Genomic DNA, 14,940 nt, shown 5'->3' with positions numbered 1-14,940 from the left:
GACATCTGCCTGTCTGCCCATAGTAGTTTCAGCTACAAGGCAGTGGAACGTGAAAAACCCTTTTACTTTTGCAAGTGGTGAACCTTTTTTATCTCCTACTGTGCATAGCAGATGATTACCGGTAGTTTTATCGAGCCTAGTTTGAACGGTGGTGCAAAGGGCTCCTACTTCGCTTTTAGCTATCAAGACAACAGCAAGATCATACTTAAATTTGGTGCGATTTTCTTGAGACGGTGCAAAATGCCATGGAGGTAAGGTATAGAGGGCACATTTTTGTGCTGCTCCACTACGTGAGCATCATCCGAGTGGTGTTCCTTTCCCTCAAGCGAGTGAAAACACACTGACAGGTGCACGAGATGGGCAAAGGGGAACCCAGCTGCCATTGGCTTGGAAACCTGCTCCGAGAATGATCTCTCAACACTGTAATGGCATGACTTCCGTAAAGCGGTCGTGATGCGTGCGATTGCCAACCCGTCCTTCACCAGCCGCGAGTAGTTCAACTCATAGCTAAGAGGTTTTCCTGATCTTAGGCTATGGTGCCAACACACGTGGTCGTCTACAAAGTGCAGGTCTATATCAAGAAACTGCAAACGGTTCTGCTTAGTGAAAGTCAGACGTAAAAGATAGGCTTTGACCGCATGCCTTAAAGATTTCTAAAATGTCTTGTGGCAACTTATCTGAGCCCTCCTTGTCCATGAAAATTAGGTAGCCATCAACATAACGAAATGCTACTATGCCGAGGTCTTCCAAATAGAGCTTTGATGCCGTATCGACTCTGTACAGAAAAATGTCGCGGAGGAACGGTGCGACCTGGGACCCTCTGCATACGCCTGATCTCTGATGTAAATACTGCCCTGCCAACTCGCAAGAGTGGAGTTCTGTGGAGATCTAGTTTCTTGTGGACAGCAACCTGGGCATGTGCTCTGCAGTGAGCATCGACATGGAGGACCTGTACTATTCATTGTCACATGATAGACTTCTGAGGCATGTGCAAGACTGCATCAGGGTGGACAATGAACAGGCTTTTACAGACAGTTGCGTGATTTCGGTTGCTATCTTCATGGGGCTGCTGTCCTTTTACCGCAAATCTGGATTTGTCAGTTGTCAGGGCGTTATTTACACCCAGGTCGTACCTTTGATCAGCAACACTTTTTAATCTAAAGTCGATAAGGCATTAGAGCCCTGTTTGGAAGACCTCAGCATAGGAGCATTTCGTTGTTTTCATGACTACCTAAATTTCCTGGGCATGGAGGGCCCACAAAAGTTGGCACAAGATGTTTTAGAAGTCTTTAAGGTGTGCAGTCAAGGCCTCTTTTTTACGTCAGAATTGTCTAAGCAGAACCGTTAGCAGTTTCTTGGTTCAGACCTGCGCTTTGTGGACGGCCATGTTTGTTGGAGCTACAGCCCAAGATCCGGGAAGCCTCTTTTTAGGTACGAGTCAGGCCACTCGTGGCTAGGGAAGGGTGGTGAAGAGGTGTACTTGTCTCTGGCTAAGGCCAGTAAAGATGGAAACACTTGATGGGTGTGCAATCGCATGCATGACATCAGCTTTACTTAAGTCATGCCATTTCTGCTGAGGACGCATTCTCATAGCAGGTTTCCAAGCTAATGGCAGCTGGGTTCCCACTTGCCCATCTCACCAACCTGTCAGAGCGTGTTTTCACTTGCTCAGGGGAACGGAACACATACTCGGATGATGCTGATATACCTTACCTCTACAGTATTTCACACAGTCTCAAGAAAGTCTCGGCAAAGTGTAATGTTGCTGTCGTCTTAACAGCTAAGTGCAAGATAAGAGGCTTTTGCGTGGCCATTAAAAAAGGCTTGATAAAACTATGGGTAATCATCCACAATGGACAGTGTCACGTATAAAAAGGTTCACCACTTGCAGAAGTAATAAAGTTTATTGTGTTCCACTGCCTTATGGCTGCAACTACTATGGGCAGACAGGCAGATGTCTGATTTTGCACCTGACTGAGCACTTTCAATCTACAGGAGGGAAGGCAAATTCTAATCTGGCACTACACACTCAATCTTTTGAACGCAAATATGAGGATGACCTATCTCTTTGAACGCCTAATTTCCGCAACACATCAGTGGTTTATGGAAGGGAGAAATCTGTCGGTAGATACTTGAGGTTTAATACATCGGTAACGCTAAGGACACGTGTGGCTAAGCTGTCGGTAAACTTTCGCCGTAAGGAATTTGCTTTTTTAGATTCACTAGTATGCCAGTGACTTTCGATTGCATATCCTCCTTTCACTGCTTTGGGGTACTGTGCGCACGCATGTCTTTGCGGATCTTCTTTTGCGGCTTTCTTTCAATAAAATTTCAGTTGTTAGTCCAGCCTCTTGTTGAGCTCATGTCTTCTCCTGTGTTGTGTCTTCTGGCTGGTTTTAAGTTGAGTCAGTACCAGTACTAGTATCAGTATATCTCTGTTGGCTACTACCTGATGCTGTCACTTGTATTTTGCAATTTTAAGTTATAGGCTTTTCAAGAGCGCATCGAATAAAGGCTTTTCTTTTCTTGCAAAGCTGCAAGTTGTGACTGCTTATTTCACATTTCTTGAAATGCCCTTCGTTGAGATCTGGCTGTGTACATGTGCCTCAGGTGCTTGGTTTTAAACATTTTGCCTCTCTGAGAAGCAGCGCCGGCATTCGATGACTGTAATTTGCGTGTTTGAGGCCAAAAGGCGTACGCAGGCATCCTTTGCATGCAGATCAAGATGATCTTGGCCCTCTCCCGGTTTTCAGCTGGAAAACTAACTGGAGTAGTTTTTCATTTGGGGTATGACGGGGGAGGTTGAGCGCAATTTTGTAGGATTGTCTAATTAGAGCATCCAGGTCATCTCTTTCTCTGACTGTGAGGGTGACGTATGCTGTACAGTAGATGACTCTGCTAAGAACGAAGGCTTGGATAAGTTTCCTGGTCTCGGCTTCTTTAATTCCTCCTCGCCTATTTGCAATCCATCTGATGATAAGGGAGATTTGGTTGACGGTGTTTCTCAGTTTCTTATTTAGTGTGACGTTTTTTGGTTCTCAATATTCTTAGTGTTTCCACTTCTGCGATGGCTGCCCCTTCCACGTAGATTTCGATCTGAGGTGCTTTATTTTTTCTTTGTTTCTTTGACGCTTTGGGTGTACGATGAGGACTTCGGATTTTTTGGGGGGACACGGAACTCCTGCTGCTTGTGCCTCCTCTACTACTACATCTGCCGCTTGTTGTAGCGTATCTTGTATCGTGCCGATACTCTCCTTAGTGGTCCAAAGGACGATATCGTCCGCGTACAAAGAGTGTTCTAGGTCTGGGATTTTGGCGACTTCGTGTGCCTTTTTGTTGACGGTTATATTGAATAAGAAGAGGGACAGGACAGATCCTTGTGGCATTCCTCTGTCTCCTAAACTGAAGGTGTCGGATTTGATTGTGCCAATTTGAATTTTAGCCGTTCTATCGGAGAGAAAGTCTTTGATGTAGTTAAACGTTCTTTCGCCTGCATTCAAGGGGCTTTCCGAAGCACTTGCGACTTTATCTTTCCTGCTGATTTTGTCAGGTCACTAAGGGATTAGGCGTAACATTCAGACATGCCATCCAGATGGCGTCCAAGTATTGTCACTTTGTTTTTACTGGCGCTGCGGTTTTTAGTGACTGCAAGTTATTTTTGCGTGTGTGTGCATAAAGCTTACATGCTTAGGTAACATTGCGTGCATTTGAAATTCCAATAGAATTTTTGCTTTTTTTGCATTTTTAATCACAAAGTAAATGAAAAGTATTTCTAATGCCTATAGGAACAAAATGGCAAACTGAAGAATAGCCGCTGCGTGGCAACTCAAAATAGTTTTGAGCAGGTAGCAGCGCTACTACTTATCTTTGCGCTACATATAAAAGAAAAAGTGGGGAAGCGCATAGGGAAGTGCCAGCAAGCAAGGAAGTGAAGCGCATGAAGACAGTTCTCAGTCGACATTGGAGCTGCGTTCGACAGGCTCCAAGGAACGCGAGCAGGCAAGTCGGCTAGCTGTCACGAGCAGTCAGTTTGGGCAAAGCTGTCCGCTGCCACTCCACTGTGTGAATTATTTGAATTGATCGGCGATCAATTCTTATTGGCTGGAGGTGTCATTACTTCCTTTTCTTCTTCTGCTTAGACTGCACAAGCTGCCATTGCCGCCCGCCGTTCGAACTTTCGCCGGGATGAGTGGTAAGGCTGCACATGTCGATGCTGTCACCGGCCGGAGCTACATGTTCCGACGCGGAGCCAGCGGCGTGACGGTGATCTACTACCCGTTCGACAATGCCGAGCACGGGCTCGAGCCAGAGTTTTGGCTCCTGATCCTGGCTGACATGAAAGGATGAGGTTGCAAGGTTCCCCAGGGTATGCTCAACAAGCTGCTCAATTCGCTGAAGGGAGACGGCGAAGCACAGCAGACCGTGTTGTACCACCCTGAGGGATCAAAGATCGGTGCGTTCAAGCTTTAGAGCAGCTTGTTTTAATTTGTACACCGAACACTTGTGCCGATACTTTATTGTCGTCTTTGCCTGATTGTACAAGCATTAGAACGGCACGCTCAACAGATTTTTCGACTGCGGTGATGCTTTGTAACCGTACGGCAGTGAAACGAACGTACTACTGGATTCAGGACATAAGTACTTGTCGTGGTGTTATGTACTTGTGCCAGCGCAAAAGTACTCAGTTGTTCACTTGCATGCATTAGTGTGCTATAGCAGGCGCTAACATCATTCTGCTATTTTTTCACTTTAGTTCAGCCTACAAAAAATACAAAATTCATCAACTTGGAATTGTTGATCACTGTCTTGATCTAGCTATTTGCTGTTCAGAACAGTGCAGCCACTCAACAAGGCTGCCATTTATGTCATGATGGAATTAACGATTTTTCATTGTACCAGCATTGAAATGAACATATTATGTGATGCAGGATATACTTATTGACTGTTTTGTTCCATGCTTCTGCTGTTTTATAAAATTGCAGTTCTTGAATCAGTCATTGGTGAGAGAATACCTCTGGCATTCAGTGAACTCTGTTCAGTCTGTCGAGCCTAAAATTCACTAGTGACGTGACACATAAAGTGAGTGATGTTTCTAGTTCAGTATCCTTTAAACAAAAAAAAAGTGGTAGGGGTTTAACGTAGTTAAACCAAGTACACGTGTGAAAGCAGGGGACACTTAAGTGCCACTCTGAGGGGTTTAGTAGGAGAATGCCCATATAGGCAGAGGTGGTAATTCTCTACTTAACATTCATAGATGGCGGCGTACCACTACTAGCGCAGTGACGCAGCGGTTAAGGGATGTGCCACTGCATTGACAGGTGTCTGTTTCTATCATAGCCACCGGTAGGGATCGTGCGACTCATGTTGCTCTTCCCGAGGAACCTTTTGCGGCCAATCATTATTTTGACTGCCACGGTGGACAGTTTTCTCACAATCCAATGCGCAGAATGTGATGTTGCCACAAGCTTATGTGACCTAGGTGGTGAGATGCCCTCCTCCCAATGGCTACAGTTGGCGCGATGCTTCTCCAAACTTACCTGAGCTTCATCCTATTGGCTGCAGCTTGCGTGATGCTGCTCCGAACTGACCCGAGCTTGGGATAGTACAAGCACAAGACAAGATTCTTGCTAGGGGTTGGTACATGTGGAATAGTGCTTTCGCACTAAAAGCATGAGGGAGGGACAATGGCTGTCAGTGACTGAAATATGACAGTGAGATGATATTAATGTTGATAAATATCCAAGTGTACTTTAGTTTTACAAACTGAACACGGACGCTCAAGTAGCTGTGCTCTGGTTTACAATACACACCGATTAATAATTAATTAAAGAATTTACTAGCTGAAGACATGCATGACACTCTCTTCTGGTACAGCAGGTTGACTAAACATTTACAGTTGTGTGGCCAGCTTTATTCTGGTGTTTGGATATAAAGCTATTACACTTTCGGGTACAAGCCGGTAGACTGTTTCTTTCCTTTTTGTCTGTCCCAACATAGTATTTGTGTTGGATTATGAATGATCTTCCCTTTCAGTACAAATTTAGCCTCACATTTAAACACTCTAGACAATAAAGTTTTTGCTTGCACTTTTTCTTCTTTCAAGTCATGCTTTAGACATTACAATACATAGATCACCACCTGGTACTCACTTGTGACTGCTAAATTTATAACTGAATTTCTTCTTGGCCCTGTTTAAGTTTCAGTTTCATCAACCAAATGATGGGTGTGACAAGTAGGACACATGAGACACGAAAAGAACGGCAGTTTACCTGCTGATATGTTGCTTGTTGTCATTCCAGCTCTTGAAGCAAGCTGGTTTAATTGTTTTAGTGAATTAAAACTATGTATCAGCATTTATATTACAGGTTTTTTTTTCGTGCCTCATGCTACCTAAGTGTGAACCCCATGTCTCGGCACTCGTTCGGTTGATTAAAATGAAATATCATGAAAGAAGAAATTAAGATACAAATTACTTATTGCTAATAGTTGTCCACATGGTGGCATAAGTATTCTAATGTTTAACGCATCATTTGAAAGAATAAAACGAACTAATGCTGGGTGTCTATAGTTCTCTAAGTCATAATGGGAACAAAACCCAACACTGATGGTGTGCGGACAGTTTAACCTCATTGAAGACATTTTGGGTGCCTTGTACAGTGCTTTTAAATGTAGTAACTCTGATAACTTCCCTGAAAATGTCCCTTTCCTCAAGAAGCTGCCCATAACAACCTGACTAATATACATATTTTTTTCCATTCAGACATTGGCATGGATTCCAGTGTTGTGCCCCTTGGAGATTCTGGTTATTCTCTGGTTCAAACTATTGATTACTTCTATCCATCTGTTGAAGACCCCTACATAGCTGTAAGTGTTCAACATTGTAAAAAAATGCTTACCTGCATTTAGTAACCTGGTGGCAGATTGTATACTCAAACTTCAACATCACAGTGCTCTGCTGTCACTTCAGTCGACTGTACAAAAAATACTAAGTGTTATTTTTTGCAGAAAGTTATGTGTCTGTAGTTTTATTACCAGGCGATAAAACGAAACAAAGCAGCATTAAATATATATTCTTGTAGCTGTAAGAGTATCACCAAACTTTTTCTATAATCTGAGTTTCTAAGTGCTAAGTTTGTTCACTTATTGGCTAGTCTGGATAACAGGTCACTTACTGAGCAGTCTTATTGGGCTCAAAACCACACTATAATTATACTTTCTATAAGCGTGTAAATAAATCTGATTGTAACGATGTGTCAATACGATAGCAGCGTTTGTTACCTTACGTCGGCGGTTGTTCTAGAGCCAGCCAGCAGCGCGTGCTCAGCGATAGCACTGCCGCTACTGCGTTGACACATCTTCGTTGTTACACAATAATGAATCAAATAGGTGACAGGCCTCATGTTGGTGTCCTTTGCTGGCACCATGTGTACAGGATGTTTTCTTATTCATTGTTTTTGTTTGTTGCAGGGCAAGATAGCGTGTGCCAATGTGCTGTCTGATCTTTATGCACTTGGCATGACCCGCTGCGATAACGTGCTGATGGTAATGGCTGTCAGCACTAAGCTCACTGAAAAGCAGAGGGACATTGTCGTGCCTCTTCTCATCAGGGGGAGTCAAGGTAGGATCGGCCCCTGCTGCAGTAAAGCCTAAGATGTTTGCATCAATGTTTTGAGGTGTGTGTAGGCCATGGCTGCCTATCAGAGCTAATGTGAGTGTGAGGGCACTAGTTGTGTGAGCTCTCAAAATTTGAATGCAGTCTCAGATTTCTTTTTCAAGTTCGTGCGCTTAGCATGGTGAAGAGATAACTTGAGAGAAGATCTACAAGAGATGTCCATGTCAGAGAGCAGCTGTTCAAGTGTTTCAGCTTTTAACTCTTTTCACTGCCTGAGTTCATGCCCCAGTACTGAAGTGATAAGCATGGTGCAAATAGCTTAAATGGCATTTGTTTCTCCACAGGACTTGGCTGAACAAGCAGGCACAAGGGTCACAGGAGGGCAGACTATGCTCAATCCTTGGCCTATGATTGGTGGTGTGGCATCATCAGTCTGCAGAGTCTGAAATCATCTCGTGAGTGCAGTAATCGTTTCTCTTTTTTTTTCTTTTTCCAATGAATTAAGTTTTCCATGCTATTTTTGTCTGTGTTAGCATTTATGAAATGCAAAATGTGAGCATTTGAGGCTCTGTCTGTTGGGTACTATGATGAATTTTTCCAGCATGAGCGTCGTTTTCAAAGTTCAGATAAACCTTACTTAATACCCAAATAATCACCACACTGATGATGTAGTTTGCCCGTGGAAATACCTGACTGTACAGCCAAAGCTCATAATTTGAATTTCTGGATAATTCGAACTGTACGACTGGGTCTGGCCATGCTCCACTGGGTCTGTGTGAAACAAAGCCCATTAATTTGTTAATTCGAACAACCACCACCGCGCCTGGAGGGCGGGGGACGCGGTGAACCAAGAAACATTCCCACTAGGCTTCACCACCTCTGGAGAAGTGGGCAGGGTTAAAATGGCGTGAGAGGCTGGGTAAACGGGGGAGGGGTTTCTCTCTGTGCTAGTGGTAGCAACTAACTGCATGACCTCTGAGCCGGCTTGCTTGTATGTGTTGGTCTCGAATGCTTCAGTAGCTTGCTGTGTTGGGTTTTGCTGTTGAGAAATCGATCACATGGCCAGCGACGAGATGCTTACAGTGAATCAGACATGTCGCAGTGTCTCCAGCACTCCAAATCCGAAACCATGCGGTCGTGCGCGAAACGACGACGTGTGCCAAACGAATGAGTTGGAGCTTGGCTGATGTTTGCTGTGTGTATTTGTCTCGGGTTTTCAGTGCCCTTTGCATGTGATTGGTTGCGGCCGGAGCAGTCAACCTACACGGTGTACCGCATTTAGAATTGTCTTCCGTTTTCAGTAATTACTGTGCCAAAATGCTTGAAGAGAAGGTTGGAACCATGCATGAAGTCAATGCCAGAGCATTATCGAAGCAGGATATCACCAAAAAGCACACTCATTGGTTTGGCAGTGTGCGCCTTGAGCCAGGGGAGGCTGCAAAATCGGGCAATATACGTGTGGCCGCTCGGTTTGCCTTTGCTTGTCGACTTCAATGCTTACGCAACCTCGCGACTCACAAGTGTGAATTTGCAAGTCACAGAGGTTGCACTATATGGTTTGGTCAAAAAGCGCCAGACGTGAGACGGTAGTTCTTTTGACCATGCTCAGTGGTGGTTGTATGCCTTTTGCAACTTCAGTGGGGCCCTCCGCTGTGGTAGTTTGGATGCACTGAATGCTACGCGCCTCTTCAGTTTTGAAGGTGAAAAAAGGCCTTCAGATAAAAGGTAGGAGGTGATGAAGGAATACTTTCGGACAATGATATGGCTAATCTCGCTACCCGACTGCTTCCCAAATGCATATTCTGTTCACTTTTGTTTGTTCGAACTTCAGTCAATTTGAACTGTCGTCGTCCCCGTCGAGTTCTTATTAACGAGCTTTCACTGTACTATACAATTCACTTTTGCACAAGTTCAAACCATGTCTTATTGGAATTGTCGTCATTATATCAAGTGCTATCCCGCACCCACCAAAGATGTTCTGATACTATTTTGCACTCCACTAAGTCAACGCTGATGCTTTTTGCAAGTAGAGTACTTGTAGCAAAGGCCCAGCAGGTCAGTCGCATAGACAGTGAAATTTTGAAAATGGCAATATAATGTAAACAGAAAAAGAATTGCAGCAAAAACCTTTGAACATATGCCTTCCCCCAGAGCAAAGAATGACAGCAATAGTAATGCTATGCCTGTCTCAACGTTATCCTTTTAGAAGGTTTGCTACAGAAGTAGTCACTGCGTCATTAAAGGCAAGCTATTTCAGAACAACAGGAAAGGCCCTAGACAAAAACTGGAATGTTCATCAGCCTGGCCATTTAACCTAATTGCTAAATGTTATGCTCCCTTTACAGGCCAGACAATGCACAGCCTGGAGACGTGCTGGTACTGACCAAGCCCCTTGGCACCCAGGTGGCAGTGAACGCTCACCAGTGGCTGGAGAAGCCGGAGCGCCATGCTTAGCTGGGCAAGGCTGGCATCAGTGAAGAAGATGTACGCAGGGTCTACCTCCATGCAATAGACTCCATGGCACGTCTCAATCTCAATGGTTGGTGCTGATTTGTTCGTGTCTGCAGTTTTTTTTGTTGCCTATTTGCTTATGTGCTTATTTACGGCAGTCTCTGCAATGCCTTCCTGAGGTATTGTAGAGGTGAAACATGTGCACTCACAGAAAGAGAGTGGACAGATACTAAAGTGCATACAAACTGTGAGCAATGCTTTAAGAAGGTGACAACAAAATAGTTGATAATTGAAGTACAGCGCAGTGGTCAGGGCAACAATAATAAATTCGTGTCCCATGATGAAGACAGCTTCCACTACAGTAATCGTAACATAAATAATGAGATGGGATATGATATAGCATTGAAAACGAAAAGTGCAGGACATTAGTGCAAACAAATAAAAAGAAGCTCCAAGAATTTGATCACGCACTTTAGGAGATGTTGCTGCACATGGTAGATTCTGCAAAATATGCGTGAGCAAAGGACATCATGACATGAAAATGCACAAAGAAATTGTGGAGTTCATTTGGAGAAAAAGAAGGGATGGGCAAGCAGGGAGAAGGATTAAAAAGGCAGAAGTGAAGAAGATAAGTTGTGAAAAGATGAACGCAAGAAGAGTGATGCTGTCGCAGCTAGGCAAGAGGTGGGAGAAAAGGAAAGTCGTCTTGTTGAAATATTGGTTAAGGGCCTGAGGCTTCCCCCACCACCAGTTGTTTGTTTTTTGTTGTGAAGCATCCAATCCTTGTGGCTGTCTCTTTACTACCACAGCCGTTCACTCCAGTGTTATGCCAACAAATAAGGAAAAGAAAAAAGGAAATAAATAAAGTCGTGTCTGGATAGTACAAACAAAGATACAGGTTAGATTAGATTGGAAAACACTAGCCTTGAGAAGGTGGTGGGGCTGGGAAGTACTGTATTTTGCCCATCTGGTTTTTGCTTCCTTGTTTATTACATGGAAATATCTTAGCTTGTTAGCAGCCCATGGGAAGGGGGACAGTGATAACCTGGCGACCAACATTAAAGACTGCAGTAATTGAGTTACTACCACCTTACAGGGTATGCTGGTAGTATCTGTGCAGTCTCACATTTTGCAAGTGCAAGTATGTGTGTTCCACTTACTAGTACTTCACTGTCTGCATGCAAGAAGGCTACCACAAAATTGCAGACTTTTGACGAGGAAAACTTTTCATTTTGATCAAAGCAGGTCTTTATCAGACCAGCTACATTTCTTTCCTTTTATATCATGAAATGAGAGGCATTGTACGACTATTCATCAGTTGTGTATTTTGTGACCAAGTGAGCATTGACTTTCACTTCGCTCCTGCTTGTGCAGAAACTGTGTTAAAACAAATTTTTTGCCTTTGTTGTTCCAGGAGCTCGGCTGATGCACAAGCATGGCTGCCACGGTGCTACAGGCGTGACAGGCTTCGGTATGCTCGGCCACACCCAGAACTTGGTGCAGATGCAGCAACGCTCAGTGCGGTTTGTGATCCACACGCTGCCCATCAGAGCCAATTTCCTGCCCTGCTGGCCGCCACGGGGACCTCCTTCAAACTAACGCACGGGCATTCGGCCGAGACCTCTGTTGAGCCACTGACTGACAATCAGTCGAATTTTTTTTTCTCTATTGTAGGATTTCCTTCTCATGTCTTTCACAGCTTCTTGAAAATAGATACAACACAATTTTTCAAACTTTCACCGTCAGGAAGTGCTAAAATGTATGCAGAGTTTAGAGTTACATGAAAGTGATGGTGTTCCTGTCGGAAATCCCCAGTTGTTCCTTGGAAAGATATGTTGTTGTCTCCTTTTGGGTGAAACTCTTTTCAGATTTTTTTAATGTAATTCAGATGCTTTGCTCTGAGTAGTACCAGGAGAAAAGTAAACAAAATTGACAGGACAATCATGAAACCTGATGCGAGAACGCTGTAATTGCAGTTGGATTTTCGCTCAGTGATTACTTTGATGTTTTTACTTTAATGAATGCTTTTACTTAAAGCCGAGTGCAACAGAATTTTTCTAGAGGGTGTCTATGTTGGCGGCCCCCTAGCTAGTGGGGCATGGTGAGGCTGTGGCCGGTTGGGGATGCTTCTGGAGGGCAGCTGACTTTCCCACTGTCTCTTTGGATTTGATTTTACTGTTGCTCTTTTTGCTCTGCTGCTGCATGGGCTTCTGGTGTGTGGAGGCAGGCAACGGGTTGGTGATGGATGCGTGGTTCTTGTGGAGGGTGGAGTAGGGAGGTCTCTGGCACTTGTCGAGGCTTCACATAGAGAAAATTTCTTGTCTTCACACAGATAACGCTGCCCTTAGTACAACTGTAGCCAAAAATTTTTTTTTACTTAGCAATGCGAACTTCCTGGAAACGGCAATAAATGGCAACAGCGACATGGCGTGTGTCCTTTCCACACGCTCTTTGATAAATCAGAGCATAGCGACGGATTCATCGCGTGACTTAGTATCTTGGATCACCCACCGGACACCCAAGATGCAATGAACAAGTTAAAGCATCATTTGGGGTGTTTTCTCAAAATCTCTTGCCAATATATTAGCATATGGAATTTATTTATTTTATTTATTTATTTATTTATTTATTTCAATACCTTCAAGGCCTCTGGGGGCATTAGTGGAGAGGAGTGCATGAAAAATATATAGTCATAACACAGGAATTGCAGCAATTTTGCGGCAATACAGGAATTGCGGTAAAACAGCAGCAATTTCATTTCAAGTTTATTTCATAGGTTGCACTCGTAAAATTTATGGCGTTAGTGAGTTACAAGTTTCCTGTTTTCCTTTCTCATGTGGACTGCTGATGTGCCTTCCAAAGGAGAATGCCGAAGGATCGTGCAAAGAAATTGAGCAGCAGGAGGGATACCCAGCGTGGATCATAGAGGATGTTGTTGAAGGGGAGCGGGTAGCAAGGCTGACGGACTCTCTACGCGTGCTCGAAGTGCCTTCAGCCGACAAGGAGTCCTAGCTTTGGTAACACAGGCTTGGGAATAGGGGACAGGGAAAGAATTGGTTGTGAGGAAGGTTTCCAGCCTTGCAAGGAGTTTTGAAAGAGTGAGCTGTGAAGTTTTTACTGATGGGGTACCTTATGGCTGTCATATGCAACTACGAATGCCACATACACGAGTGGCGACAGCTTTGGTCTTATGCTGCATGCCACTGACATGAACATTAGCTAAATGGACTCCAAACAAACATTTTGTGTTGTGTTAGTGATATTTTATGCGCTTTATGAGCACACCAATATTTTTGTTAGTCATGAAAGATAGTCTTCTACAAGCATTCGTTATGTAAAATATTTTCCCCTTTTATCATATAGTAGTGGTGTTGATGGTTTGTTCAGTTAAGAGACTGGCTGTTCCTTGAAGAGACCTTCATGAATCTGTGCTGACTGAATATTACGGTGGTGTGGAGGATGGTTTGTCTCCCGTGGGCATCTCTCACAGCCTCTCATTTCTTAAGCCTCAGCCATTTGCCATGCATTGGGAATAAAAATAGTTTGCAAAAATTCTGGCTCTTGTCTTTGCTGAGAGCGTGTGTGGGCACACTGAAGCTTTACCCATCAGTATCATTAAGAGCAGACATTACTTAGCACCATTAGATACAGGTTGCTTCATCCAATTTTATGTGAAACGACTTTTGAATTGAATTTTTGTGAAGACCTAATTTGCTCGTTTTGTCACGACTCATATAAACAGCACATTGCAAAAAATTGCTCCCCTGAATAATGTGGTTAAAAAGAGCGCTAAGGAGCTTGTCACTTATCCTTTCCAAAATTTATTCCTTTCCAAAATTTATTCCTCAGGACTTTACCTGATTTTGTGAAATATTAAGCTTGAGGAAAATTACTTGTTTACAGCATCTCATTTCGGAACATGAACATTGTGCTTGGTCCAGTGTCTACTTTGGGTTCTGCACATGTCAACAGTGCATATAGCGCTCCTGCACATTACTGCGTGGTGGACGTAAATTTTAGGCAATGCAGCATGCTGTAACGACAGATTCAAACCAAACTGCACATGATGCTGCCATCAGTGAGAGTAACAATGGGAACTTCGGTTGCAAATGCATTAAACACTTGAAGGTTCCCATATCTGATCATGGGCTTTGGTTGCTGTAGCATGTGGCGTTGTCTTTAGCGCTGTCTTGTTGCCACTGCACGCCCCAAGTGATTGTGACGAAGCTAGCGCAAGGCGCCGGCTACGTGCAAGGAGTGGTCGCGTGATCATAGGTGAAGTCCATGGCTCTGTTTAACAGATAGCACTTTCAAACGTTTTGGACGCGGCGTGGCCTTCCTTCCGTTTGCCCCATGGCATGCTGCAGCAATGAGCTCCCGAGACTTCGATGCCTGCTGCTTGTACTTTGATGCAGGTGTCACAGTGCACGGCTATCAGGAAACCTCTTTCTTCCTTTCTTCTTTCACTCCCTCCTTTATCCCTTCTCTGAAGGTGTGGTTTAGGTGTCTGCCAATATGTGAGACAGATACTGCACCATTTCTTTTCCCCAAAAACCAATTTCATTTTCATAGTGGTTAGGGGTGTTCCGCTGCTAAGCTTTAGGATGGGGGATGAAAAGAAAATTTTGTTTTTTGAAAGGATAGTGTACCATCTCGGTGAACACCTCAACCCTGTGGTGAACACCTCAACCCTGCCGTGGGGAACGGCAGAAAGTATATAAAGAGTGAAAGAAGGAAGAGAGAGGTGCCGTAGCAGAGGCTGCCTGATAATTCAGACCTGGCGGGGTACTTTAATGTGCACTATAAATTGCCACTTGTTATACGGGACATGAACGTTTGAGTGCAGTGAGGCCGTGCAGGGGCTCAAGGACCTGTGT

The 14,940-nt window shown here is 44.1% G+C and overlaps 1 pseudogene; it reads left to right on the top strand.

Moving 5' to 3' along the window:
- The first annotated feature begins 6,668 nt into the window (after window positions 1-6,668).
- On the top strand, window positions 6,669-13,179 carry LOC144112724 (inactive selenide, water dikinase-like protein; annotated as a pseudogene).
- The last annotated feature ends 1,761 nt before the right edge of the window (window positions 13,180-14,940 follow it).

The sequence above is a fragment of the Amblyomma americanum genome, chromosome 1 (genome assembly GCF_052857255.1).
Source record: "Amblyomma americanum isolate KBUSLIRL-KWMA chromosome 1, ASM5285725v1, whole genome shotgun sequence".
Lineage (NCBI taxonomy): Eukaryota > Metazoa > Arthropoda > Arachnida > Ixodida > Ixodidae > Amblyomma > Amblyomma americanum.
Note: the sequence above shows the minus strand (reverse complement) of the source record. Positions and strands in the feature narration are given on the sequence as shown.